The sequence below is a fragment of the Neovison vison genome, chromosome 1, assembly GCF_020171115.1.
Source record: "Neovison vison isolate M4711 chromosome 1, ASM_NN_V1, whole genome shotgun sequence".
In the NCBI taxonomy this organism is placed as follows: Eukaryota; Metazoa; Chordata; class Mammalia; order Carnivora; family Mustelidae; genus Neogale; species Neogale vison.
In genome coordinates this window covers 83,617,288-83,623,349 of record NC_058091.1, presented here as the reverse complement: position 1 = coordinate 83,623,349, position 6,062 = coordinate 83,617,288, and positions in this window count along the sequence as shown.

Sequence of the window (6,062 nt, the reverse complement as noted above, 5' to 3'; positions counted from 1 at the left end):
CCTGACCTGCAATCCTCTTTTTCTCAACACCGTCTGACTGCTCCTTGGACACATGCAGGAGGCAACCAGTAGGTCTTATGGCCTTGCCCCTGCTTTACCCTGCTCCCTCCCACACCCTCGAAGTCCATCAAGCCTGCTGAACCACTTCCATTCCTGGAATATCAGATCCTCTCTTACTTTGCTCCCTTTGCCCCAACTTCTCTCTCTTATCTCCCCACCCCCTGATGCCTCTTCCTCCCTCACCTAAGAGGCCACCTTCTCCAAGAAGCCTTCCCTGCAGCCATCCCCATGCTTCAAGCAGGGTTCAGTACCCACTAGACTGTGGCCCCATGATGCTCTGGGCTCCCCCTAAGGATGTCACTGTGCGGCTTGGTCTCCATTGCTCCCCACTCCTTAGCACACAGTAGGTGCTCACATAAGCGTTGTCCAATTCACGAATTGGGGTCCTCCCAACTCTCACAGAAAGTCTTAGGTTGGTCTATTGATAAGGATTCTGATGGATAAGGATTTGTCTAGGTGAGACCCCCAAGGACAGAACAAAGGGAGGCTGGAGGCTGGAAGAGGTACTCTCTGGGCCTACCCTGGGGTGGGGGAGGGGAATAAGCGGGGAAGGGGTGGCACCTACAACAGTGGGCGGTGGGAGGAGCCTGATCTGCTCATCTGCAGGCAGCTTCCAGCATGGCCCAGGGCGGGAGCCAAGCCCTAAGGAAGGCAGGGAGGATTTAAAAGCAATGAACAACTTGCACAAAGGAACATGTGCGGCATGAGACAGGAGGAACAAGAAGACCCCTCCCGGCTTTCTCTGCTGAGTGAAAGGTCACAGACAGGTTGACTGGGAGGGATGATGGGCTTCTCCCTGGGCTCTGGCACCACTGGTCCAGCCTCCCCTGGGGCACAGTCTGCACAGGACTTGACTAAAGCAATCCCTCAGCCTGTGGAGACCCCCCCCCAAGCTTTAAAGTGAAGTCGAGTCTCTCTCTCTTTCTCTCTACCAGTCTTTCTCTCTGGTTCTTCCTGGGTGTTTGATCTCTCCATCTGTTTCTCTCCAACTTGCTGTCTCTTTGTCTCTCTTGGAGTCTTCCAAGTCTGTTTCAGATGCCAGGGTTTTTTTGTTTTAAGTATTCACTTATTTGTTTATTTGAGAGAGAGACTGCACCCAGGCAGGGGGAAGGGCAGAGGAAGAGGGAGAAGCAGGCTTCCCACAAGCAGGGAGCCCAATGCGGGACTTGATCCCAGGACCCCAGACCTGAGCCGAAGGTAAATGCTTAATCAACTGAGCCACCCAGGCACCCCCAGATGCAGTTTTAAGATCACAGACGAAAACTGAGGAGCCAGATCTGAGGGGCTTTGCAAAAGCCAACTGTGGACCTTTTTTCCTAGCCCAGTGGCTTGGGGTCAGCCGCCATGTATTTGCACCATGTGAGCCAGCAAATGCTACAAATCAGGGCTTACTCCCCCAACAAAGAACAGTTAGCAGTACAGCATACCTCCGCCAAAAAGACGTCCTTCTGCCCAAACCGTTCCCATGATCTAATGTGAGCTTGAGTGACAAGCATTTACTGAGTACCAGCTGAATGCCGCATGGCAGTGAGCCATCCTGCTGTGAGACACTGGTTCCAGTAGATAAATTGGGAAGATGTGTGCCTTCTCCCTGTCAGTCCATCCCACCATCTTGATTCATGGATGTGGAAAAGGAGGCCCAAGAGAGGAAGGGATTTTCAGTCCCAGTGCTCTGTGTCAGACAGACCTCTGCCTCTCCGAGGCCTGCCTCTGGCGAGCTGTGTGAACTTGGGCAAGCCACTTAACCTTCCCGCCTCTTGGCTTCCTTACGGAAACGTTGACCTGATATCTACCCCACAGAGTTGCCGTGAGCATGGGACCGGATCACTGAAGTTGAAACACCACCTCCGATTCCCGGCATGGCCCACCTCCCTTTCTGGCTTTGTTTTCTCTTAGCATGCGTCAAGTTCTCAGAGAGTGTGTTATTCATCTAGCTTGTAAATTTTCCACCACACAGGGTCTGCTGGGTAAAGTTGGCATTCACAATGGTGGTCATCCCATGGCGGGGGCGGGGGGATGGGGCACGTGACATTCCACTGGCGCCTCAGCAAAGCTGAGCTGAGTACTGTGCAGATACAATTTCCTCCCACTTGACCTGTGAGAAAACCGAGGGAGGCTCAGTAGTAGAACTGGCGTAGGCTCTCCTAAGACCACTTCCTGGAGAGGGACCTCCTTGGTGGCCAAAGGCCCCTGTATGGAATGCGGGACAGAGCATGCGTGGGACGGGGCTTCTGGAGCAGGGCGGAGTGAGCCGGCTTTGCTTGTTGGCGTAAGACTTGGAAACTCGGGGCACCTAGGTGGCTTAGTCAGTGAAGAACCTGCCTTCGATTCAGGTCATGAGCCCGGAGTCCCTGGATCAAGCTCAGCAGGGAGTCTGATTCTCCCTCTCCCTCTGCCCCTCTCCCTACTTTCAGTCTCTCTCTCTCTCTCTCTCTGTGTCAGATAAATAAAATCTTTTTAAAAAAGAAAAAGGCTTGGAAACTCAAGTTGCACATGTACTTCCGTTGGAGATAACATACAAGAGGCAGCAAGATAAGATTCTCAGTACAGAAGCTTCTAGAACTGAAGCCCTGGGGGAAGAGTTCATAATGATATATGTGCCATATAACTGAGTCTGCCAGGCTCCCACAAGTAAAGGGAATTAGAATCCTAAAGTACATTCCCTGTGGCCATATCCCAGGATATGGGATGTTCTTGACATGTCTTTCAGGGAGTTCCTGGTCAGGCTGCACCTCCACAGCCCATTTCCAACAGTCTGCTGGAGATTCATAAGAAAGCAGCACCTTTGGGGTGTCTGGGTAGTTCATTCCGTTGAGCATCCAACTCTTGGTTTCAGCTTAGGTCATGATCTCCAGGTCGTGAGATCGATCCCCATGTCAGGATCTGTGCTCAGCAGGGACTCTTGACATTTTCTCTCTCTCTGCCTCTCCCCCCTCTGTTCTTCCCCTGCTCACTCACTCTCTCTCTCTCCAAGAAAGGAAGGAGGGAAAGAAAGAAAGAAGGAAGGGAGAGAAGGAGAACCTTCTGGACACCTCACCGGCTCCCGCCCTTCCACAGCCTCGGCAATCAGTCCTTCTTTCCCTGGAGGGCCACTCAGAGGCACCCCCTGCCTGTTAGGAGGCCTGGAGTGTAAAGGCAGCAGGTACCCTACCACCAACACTGCCTCAAAGTGCAAACACCATCAGTCAGGGATAGCAAACTCCCCCTTCACAGCCTTATAGCATACCCTAAAAGTAGTCTGTACCTTTTCATGGCCAAGCATGACTACCCAGAGATAGTGGGGACAACTTCAGTCCCTCCTCACATGTGTGTACATGGGTGCACACACACACACACACACACACACACACACCTCCTCAGCCAGCTCCCACCACCGACTACTCCCTCACGGGTCTGACAGGACAATTCCTCACAGGTCGTTCACATGTACGAAGGTCCCTGCCCACTCAGAGTCGCTCAGAACAAGACCCACTCAGAGTCGCTCAGAACAACACTCCTCGGAGCCAGCCCACAAGGGCACCCCCCATCCTCCGCCACATTTCCCTCCCTGGATCAAGGTGGCCTCACACCCTTGAAGTCAAAAGCCCCTGTGACCAGGAACACGCATCCTACCCTAAGTCTACCCACCTCTCCCCGCATTCCTTACTCAAGAAAGCATACGAATTTGGGGTCCAAACTTGAAAGCAAGTAGATCCTACTCCCAGGCAACTGTAGGAATCAGCTCCCTGCTGTGGGACTGGGTTAGGGGAGCAGGCACGACAGGCTTGGAGTAAGGGAGTAGAGAGCCCATAAGAAAAATGGGGTAGGGGACAACTCTGCTGGGCTTTCCCCCCAATTTCTTCATTGTCTCACCAAAGGGGCAAGGAACTGGGTCTGCTCCTCACTCCACTTACTTTACTAACTGCAAGTAATCGTGATGGTCACTGAACCAGGTTGTCCAAGCTGGTGGGTCTGAGAGACCACCTACTGCCTTGCTCTAGCCTAGTTACCCTCTCTCCTCTCCTAACTCAGTAGAGAACCCACGGCTCTGAGAAGCCAGGTGGCTTGCCCAAGGTCACAGGGTCATTTAAGGTAAGCAATCTATCCCAGTCCCCTGCCCAAGTGCCCTTGTTAGACCAAACTCTTGAGGAAAGTGGGCTCAGACCTTTTCAGCCTTGTCATTGGAGCCAGATGGGGACCCAGACCACTCCTCTTCCCATCCTCAACCCCTCCAAAGAAAAGAAGCATTACAACTCCAGGGGGCTCCCACCTTCAAAGACTCCCAGTCGTGCACACGGTCCTGGCCTCCTGGACCTGGTGATGGGGCAACCGCTGCCCCCAAGAACCCACGAGCTCTGGGACTGTTAACAGTCTTGATTCTTGCTTAATGGCTCTTTCCGTTCCCCAGCGAGCCAATCTCCTGTGTTATCTATGGGACTTCCTGTAGAAGTGAGCACGGGGTGTCCTTTCATAATCCTGCCTGGTACACCCCAGGCCCCTCACCCTAGGCTTTTAGAACTGGAGACTGCTGGAAATGAGAGGGAGGCCCTTCTCTAAGGAGAGGCTCTGAAGGGCAAGATGGGCTGCTCAAAGTCACTTAGCTCTCAGTTGCAAAGCCAGAACTTGGACCCAAGTCTCTAGCTGCCAGCGTGATGCAATGCCTTATCCCAGCCAAAGTGTCAATAGGCACCGTTATGTCTAAAGCCGGATATACAGACTGTCTTGGGGTAACCTTACACTGTGCCTTCCCTCAGGTCCACACCCTCAGGTGGCGAGGAAAACCTGGGGAAACTTACATCCAAATCATCTTCTAGAACATAGTCTAACTTAATACCAAAATATGCTGGAAAGCTACAACCATCCGAAGAGGGTGGGATCCTTGCATGAATATACAGGGAAGGATCAATGGCACAGAAGTGACAAGAATAGACTCAAGCACATATGGGAACTTAACATGTGTTAACAGTGGTATTTCAAATCAGTGGATAAAAGATAGTTCATTCAATAAACCATCTGAAGAATTGCAAACAGCAAAGCTGGAGCTCTGACTCTTAAAATAATTCCAGCTGGGCTACTAGACGGCTCCCTTGGTCTCAGGGTTGTGAATTTAAGCCCCTCGTCATGCATAGAGATTACTTAAAAATATTTAAGATCTTGGGTGCCCGGGTGATTCAGTGTCCAGCTTTTGATTTTGGCTCAGGTCGTGATCTCAGGGAGTGAGTTCCAGCCTTGTGCTGGGCTCCGTACTGAGCGGGACCCTGCTTGGGATTCGCTCTTCCTCTCCCTCTGCTCCCCACGCCATTTGTGTGGACACTTTCTGTCATAGATAGATAGATAGATAAATACATAAATAAAGTTTTTAGGAAATAGACTTTAAAACTAGATAAGGAGGGGCACCTGGTTAGCTCAATCGGGTGAGCATCTCCCTCTGGCTTGGGTCTTAATCCCCAGGGTCCTAGGATCGAGCCCCAGGTAGGGCTCCCAGCTCAGCGGGGAGCCTGCTTCTCCCTCTCCCTCTGCCTACTGCTCCCCTTGCTTTTGTGCATGCTCTCTTTCTCTGTCAAATAAATAAAATCTTTTTTAGAAACTTAAATAAGGAAATAAAATCTTAAAAAATAAAATAATTCCAGATGGATCAGAAGCTTAAGCATTAAAAACATCATAAAATTTTATGTTTAGGATTTGTTTCACGATAATGGAGGGGTGGCAGAACAGGTGGGACACAGGTGAAATAAGGCCTTGGACCCCTGTTCTTATTACTGTTGAAATTGATGAGGTCACTGTTGGTTCATTCTAGTCTCTCTACTTTTGTGTATGTTTGAACAAATGCTGTAAGAAATCAAGGGATAGGGACGATGGGGCAGCTCAGTGGGATAACTGATTTCCTCTCATTTGACTCAGCCTTGCATCCAGGTTCTAATCAGCAAGGAGTCTTCTTTTTCTCTTTCTCCCTCTGCACCTCCCTCTTCCCTGCTCACACACGTGTTCTCTCTCTCTTTCTAAAAAACACACACATGAAAAAA